Source organism: Dipodomys merriami, unplaced genomic scaffold, assembly GCF_024711535.1.
Source record: "Dipodomys merriami isolate MVZ:Mamm:240054 unplaced genomic scaffold, mDipMer1.0.p SCAF_55, whole genome shotgun sequence".
Lineage (NCBI taxonomy): Eukaryota > Metazoa > Chordata > Mammalia > Rodentia > Heteromyidae > Dipodomys > Dipodomys merriami.
In genome coordinates, this window is record NW_027206124.1 from 652,166 (window position 1) to 664,315 (window position 12,150).

Genomic DNA, 12,150 nt, shown 5'->3' on the forward strand with positions numbered 1-12,150 from the left:
GGAAAATAACAAATTTGATGAGCTTCTCAAATTCTTCTAAGGCTGTAAAGATACAGAAGTTACAAAGCAAAGACCAAATTCTAAATACTAGCTAAGTAGGAGAAAGCAGATTTCACCAAGCAATTATTACTATAAAAAAATGCACTTAGTGTGAGCTCATGCTTTTAAAAACCACTTTAAAAATTAATCTAATTCCCAAAGTTACCAGCAAACAACCTCTCAAAATTCAAATGGCTGAGCAGAAACTATTTCAATCCTAAAAACAAAGAAGTAGCATTAAAATGGAAAAGTAATCAACAGCATGTTCCTTGGGGTGATAATAACCAAATTTTCTTATTTACATCAGACTAGCCTCTAGGGAGTTAATCCACCAATCCACAATGTAGAGGCATATGATACTAAAGCAGTGACTCAAACCACAGAACCTATTAGAGGAGCTAATGCACCACCCAGACACTTGTTGCTCACACAGTGGATAACAGATCATGATCTAAGGGTTCACCAGACAAACACTTGTTGCTCACACTGTGTATTACAGATCATGATCTAAGGGTTCACCAGGCAAGATCCCAAAGGTCTGAGATAGAATGAGGCCCTTAATTTTCAAATTCCTAGTGACTGGATACATTCTTACCTGGCTTTGCTTTTGTGAAAGAACAGAAGGCCACACTGTTGAAATTTCAACAGTCCAAAAAATGGAAAACAACATTCCCAGAACAAGAATAAAATTTATTCTATAATTTATGTGGTGACACTGGGGTAACAGTATTTGTTTAATGATTTTTTTTATCTTTAAATAGTTTGCACAGAAAGGCTTCAACATAGCATGTTAATTTATGTGTACCATGTATCTTGATTGGTGTTACCCCTTTATTCTCCCAATGTACCCTAACCCCATCCATTCCCTCAGTTCTATTTAACATATATACACTGATTATTGTAACTATATGTACCTACCATTCCCTCCCTCCTTTTAATACCATTGCCCTTAGACATGTTTCAGCTTCCTGGTATTCATTCTGTTATACTGTTAATTGTTCAGAGGAGTTACTCCTTAGAAATTTACCATACTCAAGTCAGTTTGACTGTGTGTGTGTGTGTGTGTATGTATGTGTGTGTGTGTGCGTGTGTGTGTGTGTGTGTGTGTGTGTGTGTGTATATATATATAGGTATATGGCCATATATGTTTATAGTTCAGATCTAATTTCCACATAAGAGAAAAACATGTGCCTTTTAACCACATTTTTTTAAATTTCCCAGATTATACGAGTAGTTAAGACTGAGTAACACTACTCTAAATAAATCCTGAAACAAACCAGCCAGGGTTTACCTAATTACTGAAACAGGAACAAAGCTTAAAAGGAGGCTAAAAGATCCAAATACTAAACAATGATCATTTGTTCCCAAAACTCTGGAACATGTTTTCTATACTGATGGGATCTTTCAGTTCTAAAATCCTATCATCTATCTAACCATCTAATAAATATTATATATATGTATGTATATATATATATATAATGTATATATAATGTCACATATAGGTCCATATGTTAAACATTATTTCCCCAAAAGTTAGTAGAAGCTTTAAAAAAAAAATTAGAGGCAAGGGCTTAAGGAGTGGCTTAAGTAACAGCACAATACCTGCCTAGAAAGTATGAGGCTATGCATTCAAACCCCAGTGAGGAGAAGGGGGTCTGGAGACTAGCCTAGTGGAAGAAGGAAGTTAGGTGACTGGGGGTGTGCCCTTGAAGTGAATAGAGGGCCTTTGGCCCCTTACTCTCTCCCTATTTCCTGGCTGCAATGAGGTGAGCAGCTTCTTCTGCCACACATACTTCTGCCATGATACTCTGTGGCTACAGACCCACAGCAACATAGCCATAGACCGAAAACTATTAAAACAAGAACCAAAATTAACCTTTCCTCCCTTGAAGTTGATTATCTCTGGTATTTTGTTGCTATAACAGACAGCTAATATACAGTAAAGATTGCTGCTATGGCAGCAATCAGGAGAGTCTCCATCCCTATCTTGGACATTCAGCAAAAGAACCCAGAAAAAACTGAGTCAAAGCTGTCATCTCAAAGATGACAGCTATTGTCACAAAAAGTGGCAGAACTGTCACTGAGAGAACCTCAGTTTTGTTTTTTAAAAATTTTTATTGTTGATCGGTCTCACTATGTTACTTATATCAGATTCCTGAGTGCTGTGATTATAGGTATGCCCCACTCATGACTAGCACAGAGGAAATGTAAATCATATTCTGTATGAGTGGGTCAAGATAATGTAGAAGAGACAGAAACCCAATTGCCATGTCATTAAAAACACTGAAGGACTGATATGATCATGACTGCTTTTCAGAAGTACTACCCTAAGAAAGATGCCAATAGTGAAGTGATGGGAGCAATGTATCACTTGGGGTATAGATAAAGCTTTCAGAACCTAGTAACTGTTATCCCTTAAGTAACACATTAAGGACAGAGCTTGCCAAAAGAGCAGATGCTGAATTTGCATATCTACAAAGTAACCAAGTATACATAACAGGAAAGAGGTATAAATCAGAGATAGCAGTTTGAAGTTATCCACAGATAGATCTTAAATAAAGCCTTGGCAATAGATGAGCTCAGCCAAGAAAAGCATACTTAATAAAATGAAGCTAAAGCCAAATTCTGTTCTAAGGAAGAGGTTATGAAAGTGCTCTGGCAGACAGACAGGAAATTTTCAAAAAGATGACATAAAAGAAGCCAGGAGAGGGGCTGGGAAGGTGGCTCAGTGGTAGAGCACTTGCCTTGCATGCCTGAGGCCCTGGGTTCGATTCCTCAGCACCACATAAGCAGAAAAAAAAAAAGCCGGAAGTGGCGCTGTGGCTCGAGTGGTAGAGCGCTAGACTTGAGCTGAAGAGCTGAGAGACAGCACCCAGGCCCAGAGTTCAGGCCCCACGACCGAACCCCCCCTCCCCCCCAAAAAAGAAGCAGCAGCTAGGAGAAGAAAGGCACTGATAGGATGGCAATGACCAGCTGAGGGGAAAAAATATAGGTCTGTAATAAGTACAACAGGTACTGACAACTATTATAAGAAGTTAACTTGGCAGACATCGGCAGCTTGCGGCTCACGCCTGTAATCCTAACTACTCAGGAGGCTGAGATCTGAAGATCAAGGTTCAAAGCAAGCCTGGGCAGGAAACTTCATTTTTTTTTTGTTCTTTTTTTTATCGGTCATGGGCGCTCAAGGTGAGCGCTCTACCGCTTGAGCCACAGCACCACTTGCAGTTTTCTAGTGGTTTATTGGAGATAATATAGTCTCACAGACATTCCTGCCTGGCTGGCTTTGAACTGTGATCCTCAGATCTCAGCCTCCTGAGTAGCTAAGATTACAGGCATGAGCCATCAGCACCCAGCTTCATGAGACTCTTATCTCCAATAAACTACTAGAAAACTGGAAGTGGTACTGTGGCTCAAGGGGTAGAGCACTTACTTTGAACTGAAGAGTTCAGGGAAAGTGCCCAAGCCCAGAGTTCAAGCCCCACAACCGACCAAAAAAAAAGTTAACTTGCAGAAAAAGAAAATGAGCTGGAGGGTAGACAAAAATAACAAAATGCTGAAAACAAGGATAGTTAAACAAGGAGACAGGTTGACCCAATGTAAAAATGAGATGTACAAGACACTATGTTGAAAATGAATTTTACAACTTTGGTGGAGGGGGGAGGGAATTGGGGAGGAAAGGAAGGGATTGTAGGGGAAAAACAAAGGAGGGGTAACAATGCTTGATAGGAAATATACTGATTACTCATGTAACTGTAACCCCTTTGTACAGTATCTTTGCAGAAAAATATTTTTTAAAAGACTACATGTGTTAGATTTTATTTGGTTAAAGGTTAATGAAAAGTGATATAGAAGGACAGATTAAAAATCTGGGAAAGAGGGTCAGGTATGGTGGTGCATGTCTATAACCCAGCCACATGGGAAGCAGAGGTGGGAGGATTACAGTTTAAAACCAGCCCAGGCAAAAAGCTCCAGATCCTATCTGAAAAATAAAAAGATGGACATATGGCTGAAATAACAAGAGTGCTAATATGAGTTTTGCCAAAAAAGGCAAGGTCAGGTTAACAAAAGTGAAGGAAAGAGAAGGGGAAAGTAGAAAATGGAAAAGAAAGAAAGAAATCTGGGAAAGAAATCCAAGTAAAATTTTCCACAGAAAGGAAAAGTGGCACAAAAGATAGGAAAGAAAGTACATTTGGTGATGCTTGAAAGTTCAAGTCAGATGGCTTCCACTTAAACTATAAATTAAACTGTGTGCTATAAGTGAAGGGAGAGTGAACAAAAGAATACTAGAGGAATACTAGAAACAGCTACTGTACCAAAACCCCAAGAGATCACTTAGACCTCTTAGAGCAGAAAGACTGCCAGGAAGGAATCTAGGTCCAGGAAGGTTGGAGACCATGAAGGCAGACAGCTGTATTGATCTAGGCTGGGGTTTGCTAGATAGAAGAAAACAAAATGAGGCTATTGATGATACAGTTGTATAAGTACAGGGCTCTGGAATCTAAACAAGACAGAGCAGGAAGAAAAGACAAGGAATAATTGAACAAGAACACAGAGGGGAGGAAGGAAAGGTGAGCAGACACAGTCATCATATTCAATGTACATTATGTAAAAATTGAACTAATGTAACGTGAGAACAGGGACGAGATAGGGAAAGATGGGAGAACAAAAGGAGTGACACTGACCAAGAAGCATTGTACTCATAACCTAACTTCTGGGAAGAAAAGTAAAAAACAACGCAGAGGGCCAAAGCCCTTTATTTCTCAGTGACTCTGAAAAAAAGATGCATATGGAAAGAAAGCCTTAATTTTCAGAAATGAAGCAGCTCCAGGATTTAGCCTTAAAAATAGGTGGTAAAGGGCTGGGAAGGTGGCTCAGTGGCAGAGCGCTTGCCTTGCATACCTGAGGCCCTGGGTTTGATTCCTCAGCACCACATAAGCAAGAAGAAAAATACCGGAAGTGGCACTGTGGCTCAAGTGGTAGAGCGCTAGCCTTGAGCTGAAGAGCTGAGGGATAGTGCCCAGGCCCAGAGTTCAGGCCCCTTTACCGGACCAAAAAAAAAAAAAAATAGGTGGTAAAAAACGGGACACCTGTAATCTTAACTATTCAGGAGGTTGAGATCTGAGGATCACAGTTCAAAGCTAACCAAGACAGTAAAGTCTGTGAGACCCTCTATCCCCAATAAACCACCAAACAGACATTTCTGTGACTCCAAGTGGAAGAACAATTGCCTTGAGCAAAAATGCTCAGGGACAGTGCTCAGGCCCTGAGTTCAAGTCCCAGGACCAGAAAAACAACAACAAAAATAGATGGTGATGGTCAGGTTAATGTCAGTAAAGTTGATTAATTAAAGAGTGGGAACCTCGCTAAACCTCTCTCTAAAATAATTGGCCTCAATCCAAGAGCCAGAAGGTTTTGTTTTTTAAATGAGGGGGAGGGCCAAAACAAATAGACAGTAGAGAGTACAAGAAGACAGTTCATTAGCCAAATACTTGGGCTTTGCTTTAAAGGAGCATTGATTCAGATCTCCCTAACACAGAAGAACAAGGAACATCTACTTAGAGGGAGACATATAGCATCATCATAAATAAATCAACATTAGTTCTGAAAAAGGGGTAGAACAAAAATGTGAAATCAAGAACCCAAGGGTGAAGGTTGGTTTACTACATAACAAAGAAAATAAACAGTCCGTGAGGGAAGAAATCCTGGGAAGAACAGGTCAGAGGGGGAAAAAAACAAATCAGGTCTAATACACAGGTGGCAAAAGGTATTTACCTTCTATATACTAACCAAGGAGTGCAGAGCAGAATGATTTGTTTAGCAACAGCCATTATTTATAAAAAAGAAAAAATAAGTTATAATGATTCCTTAATAGAACTGGAGGGATTAGAAGGATGGGAACCTTTTAATAGGCATAAGCATCATCCAGATCTAAGTTAGCTGCCAGGAAGTGAAAAATACGTTTGAGGTAGCTCACATGAAAAACAGTGGCAGCCTCTCTGGTTACTAGAGAAAAGGCACCCTGAAAGTCTAAGGCTTAGAATACCTATTTTTCCAGAACAGCCAAGAAAACTGAGTGGAGTCAGTTATAGTCTGGATCAATTCAGGCTGACAAAAATAGACCAGAACTTCTGGCATCTCTAATAATAATGACTAACCAATAAATACTATCAAATAGTCTCTCATGATTCAAGAATTTTCATACCTCTAATCAAAAATATAAAAAAATCACAACTAATTTTTTTATTAATCTAGTACTTGTAACTGCTCCTGTGCTATGGGCTTTACTTAAATAACTCATTAGCTCTCTCAACACTATGAAGTAGAAACTATTAACATTTTACAGATGAAAAAACTGAGCCTCAGAAAAATTAAGGAAGTTGCCCAAGGTTTTAGATTATTAAAAAGCAAAAGCAGGCAGACTCTAAACCCTTTAACCCCTGAGCTTGAACCTTATTATACCAGTAGATGAAGATAATCTACTTAAGCACATACGCTCTTAGATATGCAACTCAAACTGTAATTACTAAGAGAAAAGAAAGTTATAAAAGACACAACACTCACACAAAATTTGTCTGGTTACAGAAACAAGATAAGTATCAAAAATAAATTAAAAGGAAAATAATAATTTCAAATGGCATATAAGTACCAAAATCAGGACAGAAATAACAAGGATTGAGAAGATACCTATGGTCAACAGATCTTTAATTCTTCACCCAAGGCAAAAAACTTTCTAACAGATATTCATCTAAGCTTTCAGACTTCTTAAACTGAAGAAACAATGTGAAATTCTTTAGGGAAAAAGGCACTGGTGGTTCACACCTATTATTCTAGCTACTCAGGAGGCTGAAAACTGAGATGAAGCCAACCCAGGCAGTAAACTCCATGAGGCTTTTATCTCCAATTAACCTCCCCAAACTTGGAAGTAGAGCTGTGGTTCAAGTAGTAGAGTGCCAGCCTTGAAGCAAAAAGCTAAAGGACAGCACCCAGGCTTTGAGTTCAAGCCCTAGTACTGGTACAAATTAAAACACACACACACACACACAATTAAAGTATACCAAGACACCAGAAATAAGTCAAATCAGTCTTACTGAGCACCTGTTCTCCTGAATCTCGAATCTATCATCCCAGTCACTTTCCCCAGTACCCTAATTGCCTTATATCAAAGCTCCTTTGGAACCCGAAATAAAAATCTACCTTCATTGAATATGTCTCTTGGGGGCATTTATCCTACAGGTCTCTACTACTGCCTCAAAATAAACTTCAAAATGTTGAAGCTGTGCTGGGACTGGTGGCTTATACCAATAATCCTAGCTACTCAGGAGGCTGAGATCTGAAGAATGAGCTTCAAAGCCAGCCCGGGAAGGAAAGTCCATGAGACTCTTATCTCCAACTAACCACCAAAAAGCCAGAAGTAGAACTGTGGCTCAAGTGGTAGAATGCTAGCCTTGATCATCAAAAGTTCAGGGACAGTTCCCAGGCCTTGAGTTCAAGACTCAGCACTGGACCAAAAAAAAAAAGTTCAAGCTGAGCCCCAAACAAAATAGCTCCAAGGAGAGGAGACACAAATGAACCCAACTTTGCCTTATTCACCTCTAAATCCCTCACGTATTTTCCACTCCCACCTTGCCTCCATTGACCTACTAATAGAATAAATAACAGGGTACTCCTTATTTTGTCCTCAATCCTCTTGGGGCAGTAATAAAAAAACAGAATGGTTCTTCAATGCCCTGAATCTTGACTAAGAGAAATATGATAATCAAATATATAATTCACACATGAAATGTCCAAACAGTCTTATTCTACTAAGAATCAACTAAGGCACACATAATACAGCATACACAACTAAATTCCTATTAGTCTGCTAATTTGCAGTTGAGGGTAAAATGGTCTGCAGCCACTGGATTCTGATCATACAAAGACAGTCAGTAAAATATAAGTACACAAACAGGGAAAAGAACAGAAAAAAAGTAGGTAAGTATGGTGGTCTTAATATATGTCTACAAATTTTTGATATTACTTTAATCTAGAGATGGAACCTAATTCCTTTCCCATTGGAAGGAACCAGACTTGTTCACAGAACACAGAGATCAAAATTTAAGCAAATCCTCCTACCTGTGTAAACCTTCAGATGACTGTAGCCCCAACAGTGGTTTTCCTGAGAAATCTTGAACCAAAACCACACAATTAAGTTGCTCCCAGATTCCTGACCCACAGAAGCAGTTATTTTAAACCCAATCTCAGATAGGCAGCTAGTGCTTGGAATATGTTTTTGTTTGGTTGTTTTGCTTTTTTTTGTTTTTGTTTTTGTTTTGCCAGTCCTTAAACTCAGCGCCTGGGCACTATCCCTAAGTTATTGCTCAAGGCTAGCACTCTACCACTTGTTTATATGATACTGAGGAATCTAACCCAAGACTTCATTCATGCTGCAAGCACTCTACCACTAAGCCACATTCCCAGTCCATGGAATATATTTCAGTACATGGAATACTGTACCATTATTAAAGGTCCCTCCAAGGTTCTGGACCAACACTACCAGTACTGCAGTGACTTCTCCTCCCCAGAATGAGCTAACAGAGAAATATGAGAAACCTGGGACACGCATATAATTCAAAATGTTCTTTCCAGTAGCCATATTTAAAAAGGTAAAAAGAATAAAGATTAATTCAATAACATATTTTATTGAATCCAATATACCTAAAATATGAGCATTTCATATATCATGCTCAATATTTTCATAAAATTCAATGAAAATTATACATTGTTTTGTGGCAATTCTTCAAACCCTCGTGCATACTTCATATTTACAGGGTATATTTCTTGGTGTTGACAGCCACCTATCAGGTCTGCGACAATCAGACATAGCTAGCTTCGGCACTGATGACTAACAGGTGTGCGGTGTTCCTTCCACAGACTGTTTCTTTTTCAGAAACATGAGTGGAGAAGCGAGGCAGGTAAAAGGAAATGTTTAAATACCTAAGGGATCCTTTTATTTTCTTTACTCAGTTATCTCCTTTATACAAACAGATTCCCATGCTGAGAAGTAGCCTTCCTGGAAGGCAAGGAGAGGAAGGAAGAGCAATGCTTGATGTGAGCAAGAGGAACCACTTTGGAAAACTAGATAGTAATTCTTCCTACAAAACATCAAAACCAATAAACAGAACACAGAAAATGTCATGTACCTTTTTACTTATTGATGTTTCCTTCAGCCTTAGCTATCCACCTACTTCACACAGACATATCTCTATTTGAAAATCAAAGGCACAGTTTGTTCTGAAGTGGCAGTTTTTAAACAAAATGGTAAGGTGAGCAAAGAAAGAACATTTGGCTTTTTCAACAACTAAAACTTTCTCTAGCAATACATGTGTCTTTCCTACTCTAGTGTTATCTTCTCAGACCACTGCTTTTACAGAAGGTCAAGCCAGGTGCAAGAGGTTCATGCTTGTAATCCTAGCTTCTCAGGAGGCTGAGATCCGAGAACAGAAGTTCAAAGTCAGCTCAGGAAAGAAAGTTCAAAGTCAGCTCAGGCAGGAAAGTCTGTGAGATTCTTCAATTAACCACCAAAAGGCCAAAGTACAGCTATGGCTCAAGTACTGGAGCACCATTCTGAGAAAACACACACACACACACACACACACACACACACACACACACACACACACACACACACACACACACACACACACACACACACACACACACACACACACACACACACACACACACACACACACACACACCCCTACCTCTCAGGAGCACCATTCTGAGAACACACACACACACTCAGGAATAGTGCCCAGGCCACAATTTCAAGCCCCACAAAAAAAAAAAAAAGGTCAAATCAACCCAGAGGCCTTTAGGACAGGGTGATACCAACAAGAAAATCTACCCTAGGGCTACCAAGTCATCCCTTTCCTCCTGCTTTTCCTACTTCTTAAGGAAAGTAGTCCAGCTGTGTGAGTCACTACAGACATCCTAAGGGGTCTGAGCAAAATCCAGAAGACAGCTGGAAACAGCTGTTGTGAGATCAACAGAAATGGGAGGGAAGGAGGAAAAAGATGAATTCATAGCTTACTACTCTGGTCACAGAAAAGCTGGTTTTGATTTTTCTCTCCCACGCAAAGAAAGTTTCTTCTCCCTTCTTACTTACTAGGATTCTTTCCCTAATAAATGTAACAATTAATTGATTCATGATTACAGACCTCTCATTGAAATTATTACCCACTGTGGATATTACTTCCACCAGGTATCTCCCATAATACAGCGTAGAAAATTATTATAAAGTGCCTGTAAAGACAAGGCACCCTGACTTGAGTAAACCTCTTGAAAACATCACCAAGAAAAGAGTGTTTCTATGGTAAACTAAAAGACCACCAGCCTCTGGACTTCTAATCCACTTTCCTAATGGTCTAAAGGATGTAGATCTTCATGTTCACATTTAATCCCTGATGTACTGAAGGAAAGGTAACTGAGCATAAGTCCAAACAGACAGGCAACAAAGGATTTCTGAACAAGAATACAGATTTCCTGGCATTAGGTATAAACTAATATTGACTTAGCAGGTTCTGGTAATACAAAACCTAGAGAACCAGGAAGTATTCTCTTCCACCAGGTCTCAGTACACCCAGACAGCCATCCTTCTAAACTCCTGGGTTATAGCTCAATTGGTTTATATCAACACATACTTCTGGGCGGTCAGTCCTGGATTCTTCAGTCATTTCCAAAGTAGTCCAAACACATCAGCCAAATCATCCATGAGAACAGAACTGCTGCCTTCAGAAGAGGTGTAGGAAGATGTTTTTTTTTTAAGCCCATGAAAGCCCCCTTCATTCTCCCAACTTGTCACCTGACATCAGTAACATCGTTCCTAAAGTAAGGCATACAAATTCAAAATATGCCAGACACCAGTGGCTCATGCCTATAATCCTAACTACTAAAGAGGCTGAGATCTGAGGATAGCAGTTCAAAGCTAGCTGGGGCAGGAAAGTCCATGAGATTCTTATCTTCAATTGACTACCAAAAAAGCCAAAAGTGGAACTGTGGCTCAAGTAGTAGAGCACAAAAGTGCAAACGTGCCTACATCCTGAGTTCAAACCCTAAGACTGGCACAAAAAGAAAATCAAAATACGTCTATACATTCCCGACTCCCAAGAGTTCTCTTTTTCACTACAGAATTCTGTTTTTCCCACAAACATTACTTACTATTACATCACTTTATAAAACCTCCTACAACTAATTTCCAAAAAGAGCCACAAAGGTTTTGTAAGTAGCGAAAGAAAGATCTGAATGAGTACAGACAAAAGGGTCGGCTTTCAGGGCCAGAGAGATACTCAAGTAGCTTCATTTAAAAGAATGTAAAGGACATTTAAAAAACTTCCTTATAGCACATTCTTTTTTTGGGGGGGGAAGGGGTCTGGTTGTGGGGCCTGAACTCTGGTCCTGGGCGTTGTCCCTCAGCTCTTCAGCTCATGGCTAGCACTCTACCACTTGAGCCACAGCGCCACTTCCGGCTCTTTGTTTTCTGCTTATGTGGTGCTGAAGAATCAACCCCAGGGCCTCATGCATACAAGGCAAGCACTCTACCACTGAGCCACCTTCCCAGTCCATAACATTCTATAACACCTTTTCTGTTTCTCCATACAGCACATCTAAAATGCATATTCATTTCTGGTACAATTGTAATTAAACATAATCTCTTATCTTTCTCACCAAAACAACTTATGAGTCTATGCCGTATGTTCCCTAGGTAGAGCTGGGTGGTTCTTTCTGTATTATTCACCAACTAAATCAAAAATCTTTAGGGAACACTGCCTAGATCTTATACCTCTTCCCCATACTTAGGTTCTGCAAAGATGAACCTCAGATAATATCCCTTGTTATTTTTATGTTACTTTTCACATAAAATAAGAATGGAGTGAGATGGAGAGAAAGGCTCCAGGATGCACACAATGAGGATGTAATGAAGGTTAGCAGTGAGGAAGAAGAAAGCTTCTGGGCATCCCCATCTTTCTATGGCAGCCAAACTTGTGACACAGCTAAGCAACAGACATCACTTACACTTTCATCTCTACTTTGGAACTTATTTTTAACTCTTTTTTTTTGGGGGGGGGTCTG

At 39.5% G+C, this 12,150-nt stretch overlaps 1 protein-coding gene across 18 annotated transcripts in view; it reads right to left on the reverse strand.

Annotated features, from left to right (window-relative positions):
* LOC138811691 (RNA binding protein fox-1 homolog 2) overlaps positions 1–12,150 on the reverse strand; it is a 245,889-nt gene that overhangs the window by 202,542 nt on the left and 31,197 nt on the right. The gene's annotated exons all lie outside the window — the stretch shown is intronic.